This window comes from Salmo salar, chromosome ssa12 (assembly GCF_905237065.1).
Source record: "Salmo salar chromosome ssa12, Ssal_v3.1, whole genome shotgun sequence".
Classification (NCBI taxonomy): domain Eukaryota; kingdom Metazoa; phylum Chordata; class Actinopteri; order Salmoniformes; family Salmonidae; genus Salmo; species Salmo salar.
Window position 1 is genome coordinate 39825615 of NC_059453.1, and position 24862 is coordinate 39850476.

The window sequence follows — 24862 nt, forward strand, 5'->3', positions numbered from 1 at the left end:
ATTTACTAGCGAAACATTTATGTTTAGTGAGTCTGCCATATCAGAGACAGTAGGGATGACCAGGGATGTTCTCTTGATAGTTGCGTGAATTGGACCATTTTCCTGTCCTGCTAAGCATTCATAATGTAACGAGTACTTTTGGGTGTCAGGGAAAATGTATGGAGTAAAAAGTACCTAATTTTATTTTGGAATGTAGTGAAGTAAAAGTAAGTTGTCAATAATATAAATAGTAAAGTGCAGATACCCCAAAAAACTACTTAATTAGTACTTTAAAGTATTTTTACTTAACTATTTTACACCACTGGCAAATGGAGAGAGCAGGAAGCAAACCCGTGTCTCTGGATTTTAACGCCCTATGTTTCACACCAATAGTGTTAACCACTTGGTTGGAATGGTAACGAGGCTCATGTAGCGAGGATTGCTAAAATATACTGTATGTTGTGGAGGTCCTTCACTGTGTGGACTAAATTGTTTTACTGTGTAGACAAAATTATTTTAAAATGAATTAACATTTTCTGTAGATGGTTAAAGGACAAGTTTGGTATTTTTATATTTCTTATTTTACCTTGAAATGAGTCTACAGACCTCAATAAACTGTAACCCACTGTTCAAATGTGTTCCAATAGCCACTGCTAACTTTAGCCAAGTATCTAAACTCCATGATGATTCATCCACGGAGTTGAGTGGAGACGAGTTTTTGGAGTGAACCTCCGACTCCTTTGAGTTGCTGTGCAGTTGATACTTCTTAAACACTTACCGTGTTCCTATGCTTGTCCTCTGTAGCTGTGTGACTTTCTTTGTTAGCTGAAATCCATACTTTTTAATAAAATGTTAATCAAATACAACCACCGACTGTTTCCTCATTACTGTTGCCTTAAAGGGGAACTGCACCTGCTGATTTGGCCTCATTTTTTGGCTTGCTCCTCAAGAAATGCTGGCGGCTATGACAGAATCCAAATGTGAGTTGGCTTTGGGGTGTGGTTTGATGTGGGTGTGTCCTTGCCACCACCAAGACACACCCATCTGTCAGAACCTTGCCCACAGCTGTTTCCCCCCACTCAATCACAACAAACTAACCTCCTGTAAGTCAAGTTCAATAACTACAGGCAGATGTATGGTGAGATGCCAGAGGAAGCTATGAATAGGTCATTAGCCTACAAAGTAATATGAGAATAATGCAATTGCTGAATGTATGTAGATATTCTAAACTAAGTGTTTTGATAACTTTCAAATGTAGTATTTGTATTTATTATGGATCCCCATTAGCTGCTGCCAAGGCAAAATTAAGGCAGTTATGCAATTTTAAAACCATTGCAATACATTCATTACAGAATTCACAACACACTAAGTCTGTGCCCTCAGGCCTATACTCCACTATCACATATCTACAACGCAAAATCCATGTGTACATGTGTGTTAGTGCGTATGTTATCATGTGTTTGTATGCATGTGTCTCTGCCTATGTTTGTTACTTCACAGACCCCGCTGTTCCATCAATCAATCAATCAATCAATCAATCAATCAATCAATCAATCAATCAAATGTATTTATAAAGACCTTCTTACATCAGCTGGTGTCACAAAGTGCTGTACAGAAACCCAGCCTAAAACCCCAAACAGCATTCAATGCAGGTGTAGAAGCATGGTGACTAGGAAAAACTCCCTAGAAAGGCCGAAACCTAGGAAGAAACCTAGAGAGGAACCAGGCTATGAGGGGTGGCCAGTCCTCTTCTGGCTGTGACGGGTGGAGATTATAACAGAAAATGGACAAGATTTTCAAATGTTCATAGATTACCAGCAGGGTCAAATAATAATAATCACAGTGGTTGTCGAGGGTGTAACAGGTCAGCACCTCAGGAGTAAATGTCAGTTGGCTTTTCATAGCCGATCATTCAGAGTATCTGTACTGCTCCTGCTATCTCTAGAGAGTTGAAAACAGCAGGTCTACATGTCTGGTGAACAGGTCAGTGTTCCATAGCCGCAGGCAGAACAATTGAAACTGGAGCAGCAGCACGACCAGGTGGACTGGGGACAGCAAGGAGTCATCGGGCCAGGTAGTTCTGAGGCATGGTCCTAGGGCTCAGGTCCTCCGAGAGAGAAAAAGAAAGAGAGAGAGAGAAAAAGAGAGAGAGAATTAGAGAGAGCATACATAAATTCACACAGGACACTGGATAAGACAGAAATACTCCAGATATAACAGACTGACCCTAGCCCCCGACACATACAAACTATTGCAGCATAAATACTGGAGGCTGAGACAGGAGGGGTCGGGAGACATAAGGTATTCCATAAGATGTATTTTTACCTGCTTTTTAAATCTGATTCTACTGCTTGCATCAGTTACCTGATGTAGAATAGAGTTCCATGTAGTCATGGCTCTATGTAGTACTATGCGCCTCCCATAGTCTATTCTGGACTTGGGGACTGTGAAGAGACCTCTGGTGGCATGTCTTGTGGGGTATGCATGGGTGTCTGAGCTGTGTGCTCGTATTTTAAACAGACAGCTCGGTACCTTCAGCTTGTCAACACCTCTTACAAAAACAAGTAATGAGGAAGTCAATCTCTCTTCCACTTTGAGCCATTGACATGCATGTAATTAATGTTAGCTCTCCGTGTACTTTTAAGGTCCAGCCGTGCTGTTCTGTTCTGAGCCAATTGCAATTTTCCCAAGTCCCTCTTTGTGGCACCTGACCACACGACTGAACAGTAGTCAAGGTGCGACAAAACCTTGTTGATAGTGTTTTAAGAAGGCAGAGCAGCGCTTTATTATGGACAGACTTCTCCCCATCTTAGCTACTGTTGTATCAATATGTTTTGACCATGACAGTTTACAATCCAGGGTTACTGCAAGCAGTTTAGTCCCCTCAACTTGCTCAATTTCCACATTATTCATTACGAGATGTAGTTGAGGTTTAGGGATTAGTGAATGATTTGGCCCAAATACAATGCTTTTAGTTTTGGAAATATTTAGGACTAACTCATTCCTTGCTAACCATTCCGAAGGTGTTTCAGTCTTTTCAGTTGCTGTAGTAGCTGACGTGTATAGTGTTGAGTCCTCCACATACATAGACACACTGGTCTTACTCAAAGCCAGTGGCATGTTGTTAGTAAAGATTGAAAAAAGCAAGGGACCTAAACAGCTACACTGGGGAATTCCTGCTTCTACCTGGATTATCTTGGAGATGCTTCCATTAAAGGACACCCTCTGTGTTCTGTTCGACAAGTAACGCTTTATCCACATAATAGCAGGGGGTGTAAAGCCATAACACATACGTTTTTCCAGCAGCAGACTATGATCGATAATGTCAAAAGCTGCACTGAAGTCTAACAAGACAGCCCCACACAATCATTTTATCATCAATTTCTCTCAGCCAATCATCAGTAATTTGTGTAACTGTTGTGCTTGTTGAGTGTCCTTCCCTATAAGTGTGCTGAAAGTCTGTCAATTTGTTTACTGTGAAATAGCATTGTATCTGGTCAAACACAATTTTTTTGTAACAGGTCCATAAATAAACCTTTACATAACACCATAAAAATATTGTTCTGCTAATTTAAAAATATGAACCTGTCACCTTCATTGTCATTCCCAGACGATACAAATACTGTGCCTATGGGCATTTTTTGGGGTGGTAATAGCTACCTTGGCAAACATGTCAGAGGTCAATATTAAGCCTGTATGTCGGTCAGGATTCTATCACATCGCCTTGCAAGTCTCCAACCGATGGCTCCATAGATGTATCTGTGAACACACTGTTCTATTACCAATGGCAGTTAAGATAGCTGATACCTGACAAACAAACATATACTATGTTGAAGTTTGAACAGGTCAGACTGAACCTACCTAATTCTGGTCTCCCCAGTGACTACCATTGGTGAGTAGGCAAGAGGTGAGGTGTTTGCCAGCGCCCCATTGATGGGCATGGCAACGTAGTTATGATTAGCATGGTGGAACCAACCTGATCGCTGCATTCACCTTTCTATTTCACTTCAGGTATCATGATATCTGAAGTGAAATAGAAAGGTCAACGCAGAAATCAGGCTGGTTCCACCAGGCTAGTTTATGAAGGTTAATCGGACAAAACTCAAAACTATTTTGACCTTTGACCAGGTCAGATGTTACCCTGTTCCATTTATAGGAATGCTCACAGCGAGGGCATGTCTGCGTGATCAAATCAAACTTTATTTATACAGCACATTTTAGACATGGAATGCAATGCGTTTTACAACAACAAAAAAACTAGAAAAAAAACAATGAAAATAAAAGCTGAAGTATTTACTACACAACAAACATATGATAAAAAACTAAAGAATGACACAAACTGAACAACTAAAATGCAGAGGGTCCCGTTGTTGGTCTTCTCTATGTTGCACGTTCGGCTGCAAACAGGACATCTCTCAAACAACTGCAGAAGGCAATCCTCATAAGCAATGTACTTCTTCATCTTATGCGGTGGTGTTGACTGTGAGGGCCTGTGACAGGGTGATACAACAGACAACCACATGGTAAATTGCATTTTGTTATAAAGAAAGGACAAAGATTTTTGATAATGCACTTTACAACCATTTAAAAAAAATTATTTCACCTTTATTTAACCAGGTAGGCAAGTTGAGAACAAGTTCTCATTTACAACTGCGACCTGGCCAAGATAAAGCAAAGCAGTTCGACACATATAACAACACAGAGTTACACATGGAGTAAAACAAACATACAGTCAATAATACAGTAGAAAAATAAGTATATATACATTTTGAGCAAATGAGGTGAGATAAGGCCATAAATAAATAGGCCATGGTGGCGAAGTAAATACAATATAGCAATTAAAACAATGGAATGGTAGATTTGACAGTAGATGAGTGTGCAAAGTAGAAATACTGGGGTGCAAAGGAGCAAAATAAATAAATACATTAGGGGAAGGGGTAGTTGTTTGGGCTATTTATAGATGGGCTATGTACAGGTGCAGTGATCTGTGAGCTGCTCTGACAGCTGGTGCTTAAAACTAGTGAGGGAGATAAGTGTTTCCAGTTTCAGAGATAACCATCTGCTTGGTGTATCTGCTTGGTTGGGTAATTAACCTACTAGTTTATCAAACCGGGTATTTTTTTATACAACTTTTCACATAACACATATTACTATTGTTGATGAAGCCATCTGTGTCATTAGCACAACCACAAAGTTATAAAAACAGTTCTATAATTTCTCCCTTTAAAATATGATTTTAAACCTAACCTTAACCACACTTCTAACCTTAAGCCTAACCTTAAATTAAGACCAAAAAGCACATTTTTGTTGACATTTATTTTTACGTTTGTACAATTTTGACTTTGTGACTGTGGTAACTAGTGGAACCCCTAATTCTATGCTTTACAGATGTAGACTGACTGTAGCTCCAGATTGGATTATATTTAGAGTGGTGACACCATTAGGGTTTGTTGCTCCTAGTTCACTGTATTAGTTAGACTCAGACATGAGTTAGCTACCACCGTAGCTGCATCAATTATTTATTTTTGCCCTAGACAATACAGAATACACTTGTATGAGCTACGAACTAACTTCCAAATCTGACTTGTAGGTGAATGTTATTATCAAATGATAATTTTACATAACCAGCAGTATCTAGACAATACACAATAAAAGTATGCGCTACGACCTAACTAAGTTTTAACGAGGTAGCTAGCTACGCTAACGTTCGCTAAAACGATAGCTAGCCTGCCTCGCTAGCTAACATTAGCTAGACTGCCTCAAAAGCTAATGTTAGCTAGCCTGCCTTGCTTTATCAAATGATGGCTACCTACATAACCAGTAATAACGTTATCTAACATTGCTAGCTAAATTATACCAGAGAGGTGATTATATTCCAGTATCTCTGGTTATACTCACCACCACCGGTCACTGCACACCAAGCTAGCGTTACTGGTGCAGACTTTGGGACCGACGAACTCCAAGCACCTATTCCGACCACACACTAGCTCTAGAGTCCTTCGACAGGATCTTTGGCTGTGGAGGCATGGTCAATCCGTGTAGGGCCCGTGATCCTTTGAACGCGTTGGGGGCGATGAAGCCCCTTACAATTAAGTTAAGCGAAGGGGGCAGAGGGGCGATTTGCACATAGAGCTTAGCAAAAGGGACCATGATTTGTTGACATAGTTATGGCACAGTGGGAGTGAGGTTTGTGGAGAGAATGGATCCTTGCATTTTGGCTGATCCATATGTGGTGTCAGGTTGGGTGAAGAGGTTGGGGACTGTTGAGTTGGTGAGAGTAACTCGGAGTGGATTAGTGATGATTTATTGCCCTCTGGACCACATGATTAGGGACAAGAAATGTGACTTGCTTTGCTCTCTGGAGCAGGGCGCCATTGAAAGGAGTAACAACGAGGGTGGTATTATGTGTTGAGGAGGATCAGAATAAATGGAAGATTCCCGGTGTCTGTGATGCCTGCCGTTTGGTGTGACACAGATCCGTTGGAGAGGGTGGGGAAACGGAGAAGACAATGTCTGTCCTGCTGAGTTTTGATGTAGAGTCTTTGCCGGACAAGGTCAAGTAAGTAAGTGTAAGTTACTCCTTGAGAGCTTTTGTTCCGAAAATACTACAGTGTTTTAGCTGTCACGTTTATGGGCATGTTGCAGCAGTGTGTAGGAGGGAGATTCCTAGATGTGTGTAAGGAGGCATGAGACAAAGGAATGTGCAGTATCGGTGGAGAAAGTTGTGTGTGATAGATGTGGGGGAGCCCATGGGGCTGGAGCTCAGTGGTGTCCGGTGAGAGAAAGTCAGGTTGAGGTTGCAAGAGTAGTACAGAAAGTGTGTGTATGACAAAGCTTTGAAGAGAGAGGTAGAGGAAGATGGGTACAGGGTAAGGGATACTGAGAGTATTCCTGTGGATAGGCAGTGACCAAGAGAGAGTGATGGGAAGATCATGTCCTTCATTAATGTAGGCTTTTTAGCATTCATAGAGAAGTACTTGGGATTGCAAGGATTTACTGCAGAACAGTAGCAGGGGGGGTTGAGTGGTAGTGTTCTGTCCTCTCAGACCGTTGGTCTGGAGTAGGATTAGATAGGGTTAAATAGTGGAATGCGGTGGTGTTTTTTTAGAGAGGGTTAATAGTTGGAAGGGCAATTTTCCTTTTTCCCAATGTTGTATTGTAAATTTGGTGAAGATGAATGTCCTCAATGAACAACAGTAGTACTGGAACTGTTGGAGTGGAGGATACGTGTGTGAGTGATAATGAATCGCTTATTGATGGGATGGATGCATTTGTGGGAAACCTGTTTGAGGTGTTGAAAATGGTGAAGTATGCACTTGGAAAAGTGAAGTCTGTCCGAGTGACTTTATTTTGATTAATTGTATTTCTAAAGAGTAGAGGAAAATTGCAGTGGGCCTCAAAAAACAACAGAAGTTTTGTGTTTTGAACTTCGGAGTAGAGCACCCGTCAAAGGAGTCATCTCAGTGGTGACGACAGATGCTCAGGTTGAATACCTGAATAGAATTCCTGGTGGGGTTAGTGCCCGGCGTCTGACTTGCTGGGTGAATATTGTTTTTTGATAAAGAGCAAATACCTACACATGTGAAGCTTGGTTCTGTAAGATACGCTGTAAGAGATTTAGTCCCCAAACCAATGCAGTGTAAGAATTGTAAAAGATTTGGCCATGTTTCAAGTGTGTGCAGACGAACAGTGTATACTGAAGAACGGTGTGTAGAAAGATGACGGTGTTGGAATTGTGGTGGGGTACATTAAACTGAGTTCCTGGAGTGCCCTGTAAGGGTGAAGGAGATTGCCCGCTCTAACTTTTGCCACCTCAATCGAATCTCTTATGCAAAAGCGATTAAAAGAACTGATACAACAAGTGATGCTAGTGAAGATATGGTAGTGGATACACCACAGCCTGTAGTAAATGTTTGCTGCCAGACAAAAGATGTGTGTTAAAAATGTGGATTTTGTTGTGTTCATTGCCACCGTTATAAACTGTACTTTTTGTGAGACTCATGGAAAAGTTACTTAAATAATCTAACTCAGACGTTAGGCTACCAAGGGAAAATGAGTCAGTCGTAATTCCATAATAAACATTTTGCATTTCTAAAACATCCACGCACGCGTGAGCGCTCGCACACGAAATTGGAGGCAGGGCAAATAAGCACTCCGACCTCATGTACGTTCTGGTCATGCTTAACAAAAAACAGTTAGGCTGCTGAGCTGTCGTCCCGCGCTATGTAAGTATGTCTCCTTTTCGTGTGACTATTTGCCTTTGTAGAAATGACTCAAAAACGGGGAAGACGTGGTATCGAATGTGTTGTGTGGCCATCATACCAAGGTTAGAACGTTTTCATACAAAGTTACAATGTATCAACTTTGAGAAGGCACGTAGTTTACTTACTATATACGATTTCGGAAGAAAAAAATGATGATAGTAAGTAAACTATAGGTATATTTTCATATTAGTTTCATTCGATTTTTGAAAATGTATCCGCCCTATGAACGCTATGGGAGATAGTCAACTGCATAGAAGTTACGAGAAACCCGTTATGTGAATGACGTGTTCGTAAAAGTTTTCTAGGAGGATCTTGAAAAGAAAGATTGGATGGCCACATTAACGAACGTTGTGAAAATTGTTGCAAAGCTATACGACATTGTGCTGTAGTGGAAAAAAACTATATTTTGTGTAATCCCCTCCGTTTTTAGTCGTACACAAAAAACGAACAGCACCACCGAGGTATCGATTTTGAAGTGAAATGAGATTAGCACATGACCCATGAACAAATTACTACAATGGAATAAACTGTGTTAAATAGAGCCGTTTTACGAGTTACTAACGTAGGCGTCGCCATCCTGTGGTTTTTTTTTTGTCTAAAAAGCGCTATGCACACACAGTTTCCCCCCCATACTCAGCACTGGAGTCACTGCAGAATTTATATTAACGTAAGCACTAGTGATATTGTATGTTGGTGAATTGTTTCCATCATCCAGGCTGAATTTTAAGAGAAGTGCATAATCAAGCGTTAAAGGAAGTGCCCTTCTAGCACTTCTTCCTACACAACAGAAGAGCGCTGCACTATAAAAAGGAATACACCCGTGGCTTGAATCTACACAAGTTATGGTTCTCAAGTCCATTCACTCCTCATTAGCAATGAAAGCAAGGTAGCTGGTTTTAGCAAGTAAAGCCATTGTATTTAATCTCTCCACACCCACTATGGACCATTGTAGAGAACCCATATGTTCTGTGCTCATGTAACATATAGTGACTTGTCATAACAACAATGTGAGGATGTGGCTGGTGAACGGTATTGTGCCTATTGTTATACATTTACAACCAGAGCGTCCTTTTACTATGGACTAAGCACATCACAAAGTAACAGCTGTTACATTCCTGTAGTCATGCGATATTGGGCTGGTGCTGGAGGTGATGGTTGGTTGCAAGCATATTTCCAATTTGAGTGGGGTGGGCTTTCCTGTATTTGGAAGGTGAAGGCCCGCTCTGTCTTTTGTGTGTGGTCTATACAGACGCAACCGCTGGAAACCAAGACCTATGTTGCCACTGTCCTACCCGCCCGAAAGATAACAACCCTCTCCGTCACCCTCTTGAAGCTCTCTCCTAAATTCCGACATACACCACCCTGCATGCCACAGGAAATAACAGACCCTTGCATTTGAGTATTATTTACTCAGCTCGGCTTCTAGTCTAAATCTTCTAAGAGGGGATTTGTTGTTCTTGTTTGTCCCCTTCCTCAGCTCTCTCATTTTTAGTTGTGTACTTTAATTCTGTGAAAATGTTGGTCCTACTCACTTTTTCTCCCCCCTAAGTTGCCAGTTTGACTTGAGTGAAATTAAGAGGCTCCTTTTACAGAGCTCACTTAATTACATTTTGCAGTTAAAAAGTGAGTTGTAATGCAAAGTCAAACACAAAGGTTCCCCCCTCCAGAATTGAATATGAATTTGGAATTTGCTTGGCTAAGACCCCTGTCAACCAATGCAACTTAATATTGTTGGTAGAGCACAGTTGTGGGTTTCTGGTTTCAGTAATGTGAGAGTCAAACTTTTTTCCATATGCTCCAGGCTTTGTCCTGTAGCGGCACTGTATAGGGCTGGGCGGTATACCGTGTTTTATGATATACCGGTATTGATGCAGGGACCGGTTTGGGTTTTTACTTTACCTTCTATACCGGTATTTGAATGTTTGGTTGTTAAATGTGATACGCCAGGTGTAATGTCCATTTTTATAGTTTACTTCACTTCTCGAGTCATCTCTCCGCTCTATCTCTCTGTGCCACTTTCCACAGAGACCTAGCCACACCCCCTGTCACACAAGGAGTACATTTGATGTTCCTCAACCACAGATACTTGCGTTCAGTCTGAAAGGTCAATGCAGCACATGCAACAATGTTGTTGACAACAATGCTGTTTTCACTTTGCTTCTTAATATAAATCCACTAGCATTCTATAATGACAGTATTAGTTTGTTTCTTACATCAGCAAACGGCTAGTTTGTCTTTTCTTTTCCCTAATTCTTGTGAGACGCTAATTGTTAGCCGCTAATGCTAATAGCTAGCTAGCAAATAAATGTACTGCGTAAGAGCAAACGTAGCTAGCTAATACATCCTGATAATACAAGTGATGGTGTAGACCAAAATTAGCATGTTGTTTGTGCAACAGTATCTTCTAAATCAAAGAGGAATGTGCAAAGCAAGAATATGTTAGCTTCATGAAGTAGCTAAGAGAACATGCAATGTAGCCAAAGCTTATAGGGTCCCCTATGAAACACTTATCAGCACTTTATTTCCTACCCTGTCACAATAACTCCTCCCTGGCATTTTAATTCCTTGTCATCTCAAACACTGTATTCAAAGTGCCCACTATTTTATTCTAACTATAGAATTAGAATAGCCATTCAATTTCCATGACTCCAACAGTTTTGCTCTAATTTGCAAGTCAAATTGTAATTGCAACATTTGGTTAAAAATAAATCCTAGATTATTTGTCCATATCGTGCAGCCATACGTGGCAGTGTGGATATGATCTCAATTGAGCAGGGGTGTAATAATACTTTCAAGTACTACATACGTTTTTTTTTTGGTATCTGTACTTTACTTTACTATTTTTATTTTTGACAACTTTTGCTTCACTACATTCCTTAACAAAATACTGTACATTTTACTCCATACATTTTCTCTGACACCTAAAAGTACTTGTTACATTTTGAATGCTTAGCAGGACAGGAAAATGGTCCAATTCACGCACTTGTCAAGAGAACATCCCTGGTCATCTCTGATCTGGAGAACTCACTAAACACAAATGCTTTGTTTGTAAATTATGTCTTGAGTGTTGGAGTGTGCCCCTGGCTTTCCGTAAATGAAATAAAAAAGAAAGGGTGCCATCTGGTTTGCTTAATCTAAGGAATTTTAAATGATTTATACTTTTACTTTTGATACTTAAGTATATTTAAAACTAAATACTTTTAGACTTTTACTCGAGTAGTATTTTACTGGGTGACTTTTACTTGAGTCATTTTCTATTAACGAATCTTTACTTTTACTCATATGACAATTGGGTACTTTTTCCACCACTGCAATTGAGTGCAGGAAATGCAGAAATGATAAAAGTGCTGAAATTTGTTTTGGTTAAAGTTGAATTGAACAGTATAATACAATCAGAATGGAGAAACATTCTAAGTGATATCAATGAGTCTATGTGTTGCCACCCTAGGATCACTCACTACTCATAAAGCAAATGTAGAAATTGTATTATTCAAAACTAAAAATACAGTAAAATACCGTCATACTGTTCAATTGAAAAAAAAATACCGTGATATAATATTTTGGCAATATCGCCCAGCCCTAGCGGCACTTGAGTAAAAATCACTGATTAGGCTTGGGCGGTGTACCGTATACCGGGGTATTTGGAAATAGCCACAGGATGGTTTTTCAATACCGTTGAAACTATTACATTATTCAATAAATGTTCATATTTGTTGCTACTTTAAGTAAATGCCTGCAGTAAACTTTGCAATACGTTAGGAGATAAAGCAGATCACGTTCTTCTTTTCACCTGTCACATTATTTTACTTTATGAAGCTTACCGTAGTTGCCCAGAACAGTTGAGCCAGTCGTGTGTTTGTAAATGGGAGAGAGTCCAGCTGTTTATTGAAAGGGTCACATTTTATATTGAAAGCTAAGTGTTATTTATTTTTTTTGCTTCAAGAGTGATCAGGGACATGCAACTATAGTTTTCCTTAACCAGAAAATACATTACTGCAAAACATTTGGCAGAAAATAGTTTCATTTTCATCAGATGACAACAGAAATGCAACGCTATTTGGCTGGCAGCCACAGAAGTAAATTAACTTACAATGAAAAAGCAAGGTCTTTGTGGCAAAAACGAGGCATGGCCATCATATTTCTAATGTTTATCGTAGGAAGAATGTAGCCCGCTACATTTCCTAATGTTTTGTTTAAAGTTAATCTAGCATTTTACCCAAGAAAAGTAGACTGGCTACACCGAGAACCCAGTGGGCAAAACCTGGTTGAAAAGACGTCAGTATGACATCTTATTCTGGTCGCAAACTGGTTATAAAAGGACGTTTTTTTTGGTCTTTTTACTGGCCAGAATATTACATATTTTTCTGACCACCATACGACCAGTTGGTCATAATTCTGACCACTATCTTATGTGCTATATTATGTAGCTTACTGGTCATAACCTGGTAATGACCACAGCTTATTACCTACCTACTGTAAAAAGTATTGCAGAGGAAGTTGGATATTGAAAACATTGCTCATTAACTTTCTATTTGTTTCCGTAGTCACCAATATAAAGTTTAAATCTACAACATATTCTTAATTTTTTTTTTTTTTACCCTGTTTTCTCCCCAGTTTCATGGTATTCAATTGGTAGTTACAGTCTTGTCTCATCACTGCAACTCCCATACGGACTCGGGAGAGGCGAAGGCAGAGAGGCGTGTCCTCCGAAACACAACCGAAACTAGAATATGCATATAATTATTAGCTTTGGATAGAAAACACTCCAAAGTTTCTAAAAATGTTTGAATGGTGTCTGTGAGTATAACAGAACTCATTTGGCAGGCCAAAACCTGAGAAGATTTCTTAGAGGAAGTGCCCTCTCTGACCATTTCTTGGCCTTCTACACTCTCTTTATTGAAAACTGAGGATCTCTGCTGTAACGTGACACTTCCTACGGCTCCCATAGGCTCTCAGAAGGCGGCAGAATGTTGAATGATGACTTTGCATGCCATGGCTGAAAAACAGTAGCGCATTTGGATAGTGGTCGATCAGAGAACAACTAGCGGAACACCTGCTCCAATATCCAATGATGGGCGTGTCTGGAACGCACTAACAAAACGCCGCTATTTGGATATAACGATGGATTATTTTGGACCAAACCAACATTTGTTATTGAAGTAACAGTCCTGGGAGTGCATTCTGACGAAGACAACAAAGGTAATCAAACTTTTGTAATAGTAAATCGGAGTTTGGTCAGGGCTAAACTTGGTGGGTGTCTAAATGGCTATCCGTGATGGCTGGGCTATCTACTGAGAATATTGCAAAATGTGCTTTCACCGAAAAGCTATTTTAAAAACGGACACCTCGATTGCACAAAGGAGTGCTGTATCTATAATTCTTAAAATAATTATGTTTTTTGTGAACGTTTATCGTGAGTAATTTAGTAAATTCATTTTTGATACATTATGAATATGGTATTCAGGTGAGGTTATCTATGAGATTATCGGTTTACTGTTGTGCGCATTCAGTTTGCCTACAAAATAGCCTTACACACATACCTCATGTATGCTAGTTCTGAACGTCACATGCTAATGTAAAAAGCTGTTTTTTGATATAAATATGAACTTGATTGAACAAAACATGCATGTATTGTATAACATAATGTCCTAGGTGTGTCATCTGATGAAGATCATCAAAGGTTAGTGCTGCATTTAGCTGTCTTCTGGGTTTTTGTGACATTATATGCCAGTTTGAAAAATGGGTGTCTGATTATTTCTGGCTGGGTACTCTGCTGACATAATCTAATGTTTTGCTTTCGTTGTAAAGCCTTTTTGAAATCGGACAGTGTGGTTAGATTAACGAGTGTCTTATCTTTAACCTGTTAGGGCTAGGGGGCAGTATTGACACGGCTGGATAAAAAACATACCCGATTTAATCTGGTTACCACTCCTACCCAGTAACTAGAATATGCATATACTTATTGCATATGGATAGAAAACACCCTAAATTTTCTAAAACTGTTTGAATGGTGTCTGTGAGTATAACAGAACTCAAATGGCAGGTCAAAACCTGAGAGATTCCTTTACAGGAAGTGGCCTGTCTGACCATTTCTTGAACTTCTTTTCCATCTCTATCATTTACTAAGGATCTCTGCTCTAACGTGACACTTCCCACGTCGTCCATAGGCGCTCAGAGCCCGGGAAAAAACAGAATGTCGTCATTCCAGCCCCAGGCTGAAACACATTATCGCCTTTCTCAAGTGGCCGATCAAGGGACACTGGGCTTAGGCGCGTGACCCGACCGCCCCCGCCTTTGGGATTTTTTTCCTCTGTTTGCCGAAAAGGAGATTCCCTGTCGGAATATTATCGCTTTTCTACGAGAAAAATGTCGTAAAAATTGATTTTAAACAGCGGTTGACATGCTTCGAAAGTACGGTAATGGAATATTTAGAATTTTATTGTCACGAATTGCGCCATGCGCGCGACACTTCTTTACTATTTCGGATAGTGTCTGGAACGCATCGAACAAAACGCCGCTATTCGGATATAACGATGGATTATTTTGGACCAAACCAACATTTGTTATTGAAGTAGCAGTCCTAGGTGTGCATTCTGACGAAGACAACAAAAGGTAATCAAACTTTTATAATAGTAAATATGATTATGGTGAGTGCTAAACTTGCCGGGTGTCTAAATAAGCGAGCCCGTGATGCCTGGGCTATGTACTTAGAATATTGCAAAATGTGCTTTCACCAAAAAGTTATTTTAAAATCGGACATATCGAGTGCATAGAGGAGGTCTGTATCTATAATTCTTAAAATAATTGTTATGCTTTTTGTGAACGTTTATCGTGAGTAATTTAGTAAAATGTTAGCGAATTCCCCGGAAGTTTGCGGGGGGTATGCTAGTTCTGAACGTCACATGCTAATGTAAAAAGCTGGTTTTTGATATAAATATGAACTTGATTGAACAAAACATGCATGTATTGTATAACATAATGTCCTAGGGTTGTCATCTGATGAAGATCATCAAAGGTGAGTGCTGCATTTAGCTGTCTTCTGGGTTTTGGTGACATTATATGCTGGCTTGAAAAATGGGTGTCTGATTATTTCTGGCTTGGTACTCTGCTGACATAATCTAATGTTTTGCTTTCGTTGTAAAGCCTTTTTGAAATCGGACAGTGTGGTTAGATTAACGAGAGTCTTGTCTTTAAATAGCTGTAAAATAGTCATATGTTTGAGAAATTGAAGTAATAGGATTTTTAACGTTTTGAAAATCGCGCCACAGGCTGCCAGTGGCTGTTACGCAAGCGTCCCACCTAGCCCATAGAGGTTAAAATGGTGTAAAATAGTCATATGTTTGAGAAATTGAAGTAATAGCATTTCTAAGGTATTTGAAAATCGCGCCACGGGATTCAACTGGCTGATGCGTAGGTGGGACGAATTCGTCCCGCCTTGCCCAGAGAGGTTAAAGGCACAGTCAACTTAGTGTATGTAAACTTCTGACCACCATTTTCCTCATGCAGCACGACACATCTCGTTCGCATAGTTGATCAGGCTATTGATTGTGGCCTGTGGAATGTTGTCCCACTCCTCTTCAAAGGCTTTGTGAAGTTTTGGGATATTGGCAGGAACAGGAACACGCTGTTGTTCACGTTGATGCAGAGCATCCCAAGCCTGCTCAATGGGTGACATGTCTGGTGAGTATGCAGGCCATGTAAGAACTGGGACATTTTCAGCTTCCAGGAATTGTGTACAGGTCCTTGTGTCATGGGGCTGTGCATTATCATGCTGACTCATGAGGTGCTGGAGGCGGATAAATAGCACGACAATGGGCCTCAGGATCTCATCACGGTATCTCTGTGCATTCAAATTTCCAGCGATTAAAAATATAATTGTGTTCGTTGTCCGTAGCTTTTGCCTGCCCATACCATAACCCCATCGCCACTATGGGGCACTCTTGTTCACAATGTTGACATCAGCAAACCGCTTGCCCATACAACGCCATACATGCTGTCTGCCATCTGCACGGTACAGTTGAAACCAGGATTCATCCGTGAAGAGCACACTTCTCCAGTGTGTCAGTGGGCATTGAAGGTGAGCATTTGCCTACTGAAGTCGGATACGACACCAAACCACAGTCAGGTCAAGACCCTAGTGAGGACGACAAGCACACAGATGAGCTTCCCTGAGACGGTTACTGACAATTTGTGCAGAAATTCTTCAGTTGTGCAAACCCACAGTTTCATCAGGCCAGTTGGAAATACTGCCATATTCTCTAAAATGACATTGGAGGCGGCTTATGGTAGAAAAATTAACATTAAATGCCCTGGCAACCGCTCTGGTGGACATTCCTGCAGTCAGCATGCCATTTGTGCGCTCCCTCAACTTGAGACATCTGTGGTATTGTGACACAACTGCACATTTTAGAGTGGCCTTTAATTGTCCCCAGCACAATGTGCACCTGTGTAGTGATCTTGCTTTAATCAGCTTCTTGATATGCCACACCTGTCAGGTGGATGGATTTTCTTGGCAAATGAGAAATGCTCAGTAACAGGGCTGTAAACAAATTTGTGCACAACATTTCAGAGAAATACACTTTTTGTGTGTGAAACATTTCTGGGATCTTTTCTTTCCGCTCAAGAAACATGGGACTAACACTATCTCTTGCATTTATATTTTTGTTCAGTGTTTTTCTAAGTGTAAGATCAGGCAATCATGGGCAGCTGAATAGCATGTCTCTTGGGGAATCCAGTCTCAGTGAGACCTGAAGCAGAGAAATAATGTTAATGCTCATCAGCATAGCTAGTACAAAACTAGCTCTTACAAAGCTGGCTGGCCAGTAGGAATTAATACACACTCCTACAATGCTGTGTACTACTCCCTTCACAGAACAGCGCAAACTGTCTCTAACCAGAATAGAACGAGGAGTGGGAGGCACCGGTGCACAACTAAGCAAGAGGACAAATACATTAGTGTCTAGTTTGAGAAACAGACGCCTCACAAGTCCTCAACTGGCAGCTTCATTAAACAGTACATGCAAAACACCAGTCTCAACATCAACAGTGAAGAGGCGACTCCGGGATGCTGGCCTTCTAGGCAGAGTTGCAAAGAAAAAGCCATATATCAGACTGGCCAATAAAAAGAAAAGATTAAGATGGGCAAAAGAACAGACACTGGACAGAGGAAGATTGGAAAAAAGTGTTATGGACAGATGAATCTAAGTTTGAGGTGTTCAGATCACAAAGAAGAACATTCGTGAGACGCAGATTTTTTTTTTAAGATACTGGAGGAGTGCTTGACGCCATCGGTCAAGCATGGTGTGATGGTCTGGGGGTGCTTCGGTGGTGGTAAAGTGGGAGATTTGTACAGGGTAAAAGGGATCTTGAAGAAGGAAGGCTATCACTCCATTTTGCAACGCCATGCCATACCCTTTGGAAGGTGCTTAATTGGAGCCAATTTCCTCCAACAACAGGACAATGACCCAAAGCACAGCTCCAAACTATGCAAAAACAATTTAGGGAAGAAGCAGTCAGCTGGTATTCTGTCTATAATGGAGTGGTCAGCATAGTCACCGGATCTCAACCCTATTGAGCTGTTGTGGGAGCAGCTTGACAGTATGGTACGTATACGTAAGAAGTGCCTATCAAGCCAATCCAACTTGTGGGAGGTGCTTCAGGAAGCATGCGGTGAAATCTCTTCAGATTACCTCAACAAATTGATAACTAGAATGCCAAAGGTCTGCATGGCTGTAATTGCTGCAAATGGAGGATTCTTTGACGAAAGCAAAGTTTGAAGGACACAATTTATTTAATTCAAAATCATTATTTATAACCTTGTCAACATTTTGACTATATTTCCTCTTCATTTTGCAACTAATTTAATGTATGTTTTCATGGCAAACAAGAACATTCCTAAGTGACCCCAAACTTTTGAACGGTAGTGTATGTGTATTCATTAACCATCTCTCTCACACACATACAGTAGCTAGCATGACACAATGTTGACATTGTCACAATCTTTTCTAGAAGTTAAGATCATCCCACTCACTCACTCACACACACACACAGAAAGAGAGAAACACACGTTTACTCTCATTAACCAAATGGATCAAAATGTCAATAAGTTAGCTAGCTAGCTACAACAGGTAAAAATGAAAACTTACCAAGTCCATGGAGGATTTGCCAGAGAGCTAACTTTAGCTAGCTAAAATTAGCCAGCTAGCAAAACATTCCTTGATGCTCTTCTCCCCAACAAACTGGCACTTTACTTACAAAAATAAAACAAGAATGATGGAGAATGGGGACTACCATTTAGCAGTCAAATCTATAAAATCACAACAACATACATTTCAAGAAACTGTTGTTTCCCAGCAGTGTTGTGTAGCTTACTGGGTGCTTTGTCCCGACATGCCGTATGGAATGTTGATGAAAGCAGGCTGCTTGCGAGCAAAGAACTATTGTTGTGCGAGTCACAGATTCCAATACAAGTTTTAGCTGGAACTGATATGTCTACCTCTTTATTTGTAACAGTATAGCTTCCGTCCCTCTCCTCGCCCCAACCTGGGCTTGAACCAGGGACCCTCTGCACACATCAACAACTGACACCCACGAAGCATCGTTGCCCATCGCGCCACAAAAGCCGCGGCCCTTGCAGAGCCAGGGGAACAACCACTTCAGGTCTCAGAGTGAGTGACGTCACCCGATTGAAACGCTATTAGCGCGCACCACCGCTAACTAACTAGCCATTTCACATCGGTTACACTTATTTAGTAAAATATAATTACTGCATGCATTGTTAATTCATTAAAATCTTTAAGGGAAAATATAATTGTCATTCTCAGGGTCAAATTCGGGTGCAATAATTTTGTACTAATTATTGATGGAAATAAATGGAATAAAAATAAGATTCTGTAAATTCTGGTGGATTGTAGTATGATATTGAAATAAAAGACAGGCCTATGTGTAATTTAAAAAAAATCTGAAAACAAATGGACATAATAGAACATCAAAATTGCATTCAGTGGAACAGAAGAAAATGTGCAACACAGAGAAATTAACATCAACAAAAGATGGTCATTGGAAGCCAACACACACAGCAACTTACCAATATCATTAATTAAACAACCATTATGTCATTGTACTGCAGTTTTACTGCATTTTAACAGCAGTGAATTTTTGTAAGGGTATCCTGTATTATTGTGCATGATTATTTTACAGGCTGGTAGCCTAGAACAAATATAATGTAAGTGAATGTGCACTTTTCGTTGTGGTGGACTGCAACTACAGAAAACATTGCCATAGCCTGTAGTAAAAGCATAGCTTTGGAGATTCTCTAAATTAGGGACCATCACTGATAGCTATATGACTGCAGAGACTGTCACAAATTATAGCTTTTAATTACCTAGCAAAAGCTATGACTTGGAGGTGAAATATCAAAATTCGTAGTTTTTTAAATTGGTATTTCATCACCTGCCGAATAAAAACGTAAAATGGCCCTACTCCTGAAAAGTTAATCTGATATTACCTGAAGTGACCTCGGCCTGGAGTAATATGATTCTGCCAGACTTGGCCCGCAAGAAGCCCCCCAAATCAGAGTCTCCCGAGTCTCAAACGGAATGGGCCCGAGACCAGAGTGTTGACTGGGTACAATATGCTACGAGACCCTATCCCACTTTGTTGTGCTCTGCCAGCTGTTGTTTGCCAAGTGTGCTAAACTGAATCATGCAGCCCCTGCTGAAAAATAACATTCATTTAATTGTAATGGTTCTAATGTCTTCTATGCAATGCGTGTAGGGCCCACAAAAACTATGCACATGTTTATATAGATTGGTGTCTATTAATTGAGTAGCTTTTAGATAACTGGTCAGTAGTTCAATCAGATTTCAACCAAAAACCAGATATATTTTTCATGATGTCAAAAAGTTATTTGAGGATTGTGAGGAGCTATACAAATTCGACAGTCAAAAGATGTGGACTTAAAATAGGCCTATGGCACGTCATGGAAACTGGACACTGACTAAATATGCATCCAAGCCGAACTGAAATCTTTTCAGATGTTGGTTCGTTTTCACAGCTTTCTATTTCCTTACAACCGATCAAATTGTCATGCACAGAAAATCTTTCGTAAAAAAATCAAATGTTTTAATTGCATTTTCTCCCCGGTCCCAAACGTCTTTGCTCCATAAAAGAAGCATGGATGACAGAACTTTACAGATGTTAACTAGATTGAAGCATTCATTCATGACATTCAGGTGAGCAAGGGTTTTAGTCTGTGCTTCCCACAGTTGTGTCAAATTTTCTCGGTGTCCTTTGGGTGGTGGACCATTGTTGATACACACAGGAAACTGTTGAGCGTGAAAAACCCAGCAGCGTTGCAGTTCTTATCACAAACCCTTGCACCTGGCACCTACTACCATACCCTGTTCAAAGGCACTTAAATCTGTCCTCCTTTAACCGGTCTCCTCCCCTTCATCTACACGGATTGAAGTGGATTTAGCAGGTGACATCAATATGGGATCATAGCTTTCACCTGGATTCACCTGGTCTGTGTGTCATGGAATGTGTCCTTAATGTTTTGTACACTCAGTGTATAATGGAAGAAGAGAAGCTGCATGTGTCTAATTATAGACAAGTTGACTAACAAATGACGGAAATTATAAGGGAGTGAACGTTTTTTTATAATAAGGGTTACATGGAGTATATCGGACCTTTTCTGAAATGAAATGGATGGCCCTCCCTTCAGCTAAATATATTTTACCTAAACCCTCCCTGAACGCTTGAAAAAAACAAGTGACCCTCTCCTATACCCAAAATAATAATTAAAACAAAGTGGATAGCACATGTCTATCATTTACCCTCACTTCTTGGACAGGCCAGAGCCTTAGATATGCCGTTTGAGAAACTCTTATTTGTCCTGTAAGTATTACATGGCAATGCAGGAATTTTTATGGTGCCCAGAAGGTTGTGGGTTCACAAGCCAACGTGGACAAAAGTAGGGGAAGATATCCTTGATAGTATACTGAACAAAAATATAAACGCAACATGTAAAGTGTAAGTCCCATGTTTCATAAGCCAAAATAAAATATCCCAGAAATGTTCCATATGCAAAAATAAAAGGTACTTCTCTTAAATATTGTGCACAAATTACAGCATTATCATTACACAGGTGCACCTTGTGCTGGGGACAATAAAAGCCCACTCTAAAATGTGCAGTTTTGTCACAGACCAATGCCACAGATGTCTCAAGTTTTGAGGGAGCATGCAATTGGCATGCTGACTGCAGGAATGTCCACCAGAGCTTTTAAACTACCTCCAATGCGTTTTAGAGAATTTAGCATTACGTCCAACCGGGCTCACAAATGCAGCCCACGTGTAACCACGCCAGCCCAGGACCTTCACATCCGGCTTCTTCACCTGCAGGATGGTCTGAGACCAGCCACCCAGACAGCTGATGAGCTTGGGTTTGCACAACCGAATAATTTCTGCACAAACTGTCAGAAACCGTCTCAGGGAAGCTCATCTGCATGCTCATCGTCTTCACCAGGGTCTTAACCTGACTTCAGTTTGGCAACGTAACAAACTTCAGTGGGTAAAATGCTCACCTTCGATGGCCACTGGTAAGCTGGAAAAGTGTGCTCTTCATGGATGAATCCAGGTTTCAACTGTACCGGGCAGATGGCAGACAGCGTGTATGGTGTTGTGTGGGCGAGGGGTTTGCTTATGTTAATGTTTGAACAGAGTGCCCCATAGTGGCGGTGAGGTTATGGTATGGGAGGAAAATGCACCCCACACAACAAACTCTGTATCCCTCATTTACTCAAGCGTTTTATTTTGGCGGTTGCCTACAGTCGAGGAGGCTGCAATTTGGGCAGCATGCGCGCCAAATATACAGCTTGTTGCGTTGCGGCCATAGACATATAGTCCATAGAAAGATTTTGGAACCTCTTACCCTGCCAATTTGAATGTTAAACTAATGGGTGCACTTGAATGGGAACTGCTATCTATAGATTATATTTACATTTAAGTCATTTAGCAGACGCTCTTATCCAGAGCGACTTACAAGTTGGTGCATTCACCTTATAATATCCAGTGGAACAACCACTTTACAATAGTGCATCTAAATCTTTTAAGGGGGGGGGTTAGAAGGATTACTTTATCCTATCCCAGGTATTCCTTGAAGAGGTGGGGTTTCAGGTGTCTCCGGAAGGTGGTGATTGACTCCGCTGTCCTGGCGTCGTGAGGGAGCTTGTTCCACCATTGGGGTGCCAGAGCAGCGAACAGTTTTGACTGGGCTGAGCGGGAACTGTGCTTCCTCAGAGGTAGGGAGGCGAGCAGGCCAGAGGTGGATGAACGGAGTGCCCTTGTTTGGGTGTAGGGACTGATCAGAGCCTGAAGGTACGGAGGTGCCGTTCCCCTCACAGCTCCGTAGGCAAGCACCATGGTCTTGTACCGGATGCGAGCTTCGGCTGGAAGCCAGTGGAGAGAGCGGAGGAGCGGGGTGACGTGAGAGAACTTGGGAAGGTTGAACACCAGACGGGCTGCGGCGTTCTGGATGAGTTGTAGGGGTTTAATGGCACAGGCAGGGAGCCCAGCCAACAGCGAGTTGGAATAATCCAGACGGGAGATGACAAGTGCCTGGATTAGGACCTGCGCCGCTTCCTGTGTGAGGCAGGGTCGTACTCTGCGAATGTTGTAGAGCATGAACCTACAGGATCGGGTCACCGCCTTGATGTTGGTGGAGAACGACAGGGTGTTGTCCAGGGTCACGCCGAGGCTCTTAGCACTCTGGGAGGAGGACACAAGGGAGTTGTCAACCGTGATGGCGAGATCATGGAACGGGCAGTCCTTCCCCGGGAGGAAGAGCAGCTCCGTCTTGCCGAGGTTCAGCTTGAGGTGGTGATCCGTCATCCACACTGATATGTCTGCCAGACATGCAGAGATGCGATTCGCCACCTGGTTGTCATATTTCTATGGTTGGTTGTGGCTGTCTGTTTCCCTTTTTCAAATTTCAAAATACATTTGCGGGAAAACGTAGAGTTTGGAAAGCAAATGCCTACTGCTGGATAGAGAAGACATTAGTCTGTAGAACCAATAGAATTCTTTCTTCTCAAATCCCAATTTTTTTCTGAACAGCAGCACTGTTTGTCAAAGTAGCTCATCTTGAGATGCGCTCCACTTGGCAATAGCCTATTGATTCAGCTTTAATCTAACTTTACTAAACAAGCAACATTGTGAGAAGGGATACTCTTCTATTTGTAGTATTAAAAATAATACATATACAGTGCATTCGGAAAGTATTCAGACCCCTTCACTTTTTCCAAATGTTGTCATGTTACAGCCTTATTCTAAAATGATTTAAATAGTTTTTTTCCCCCTCATCAATCTTCACACAACACCCCATAATGACAAAGTAAAAACAGGTTTTTAGATTTTTCAAATTGACTTAAATACTGAACTGAAATGTCACATTTACATAAGTATTCAGATCCTTTATTTAGTACTTTGTTGAAGCACATTTGGCAGCGATTACAGCCTCAAGTCTTCTTGGATATGACGCTACAAGCTTGGCACACCTGTATTTCAGGAGTTTCTCCCATTCTTTTCTGCAGATGCTCTCAGGGTGGATGGGGTGCGTCACTACACAGCTATTTTCAGGTCTCTCCAGAGATGTTCGGGTTGAAGTCCGGGCTCTGGCTTGGCCACTCATGGACATTCAGACAATTGTCCCGAAGCCATTCCTGCGTTGTCTTGGCTGTTTGCTTAAGGTAGTTGTCCTGTTGGAAGATGAACCTTTGCCCCAGTCTGAGGCCCTGAGCGCTCTAAAGCAGGTTTTCATCAAGAATCTCTCTGTACTTTGCTCCATTCATCTTTCCCTCGATTCTGACTAGTCTCCCAGTCCCTGACACTGAAAAACAGCCCTACAGCATGATGCTGCTGCCACCACCATGCTTCACCACCAGGCTAGGGATGGTACTGGCCAGGGGATGAGCAGTGCCTGGGTTCCTCCAGACGTGACTACTTGGCATTCAGGCCAAAGAGTTCAATCTTGGTTTCATCAGACCATTGAATCTTGTTTCTCATGGTCAGAGTCCTTTAGATGACTTTGGACAAACTCCAAGCGGGCTGTCAGTTGCCTTTTACTGAGGAATGGCTTCCGTCTGACCACTCTACCATAAAGGCTTGATTGGTGGAGTGTTGCAGAGATGGTTGTCCTTCCGGAAGTTTTCCCATCTCTACATAGGAACTCTTGACCTCTGTCAGAGTAACCACCGGGTTTTTGGTCAACACCCTTCTCCCCCAATTGCTCAGTTTGGCCGGGCAGCCAGCTCTAGGAAGAGTCTTGGTGGTTCCAAACTTCTTCCATTTAAGAATGATGGAGGCCACTGTGTTCTTGGGGACCTTCAATGCTGCAGACATTTTACCCTTCCCCAGATCTGTTCCTACAGACAATTCCTTTGACCTCATTGCTTGGTTTTTGCTCTGACATGTACTGTCAACTGTGGGACCTTATATAGACCGGTGTGTGCCTCAGAAAATCATGCCCTATCAATTGAATTTACTACCGGTGGACTCCAAGTGGAAACAGAATTCACCTGGCTTATTTTAGAGTCTCATAGCAAAGGGTTTGAATACTTATG

General features: G+C 41.3%; 1 protein-coding gene and 1 long non-coding RNA gene across 3 annotated transcripts in view; one reads left to right on the plus strand and one right to left on the minus strand.

Moving 5' to 3' along the window:
* Positions 1–4159: 4159 nt before the first annotated feature.
* LOC106565029 (uncharacterized) lies at positions 4160–6166 on the minus strand. Its single transcript, XR_001319586.2, has 3 exons — positions 5878–6166; positions 4583–4636; positions 4160–4469 (listed from the first exon to the last, which is right to left on the minus strand). It is a non-coding gene; the product is annotated as an uncharacterized lncRNA (long non-coding RNA).
* A 58-nt stretch (positions 6167–6224) lies between these two features.
* The window catches only part of LOC106565027 (CMP-N-acetylneuraminate-beta-galactosamide-alpha-2,3-sialyltransferase 2), a 48751-nt gene continuing 30113 nt past the window's right edge, over positions 6225–24862 (plus strand). The window contains exon 1 of one of the 2 annotated variants that reach the window (XM_014131603.2): positions 6225–6538. The gene's annotated coding sequence lies outside the window, so the exon portion shown is untranslated. Of the gene's footprint in view, positions 6539–8059; positions 8205–24862 lie in introns of those variants that run through there. The other variant, XM_014131600.2, reaches the window with a different exon arrangement.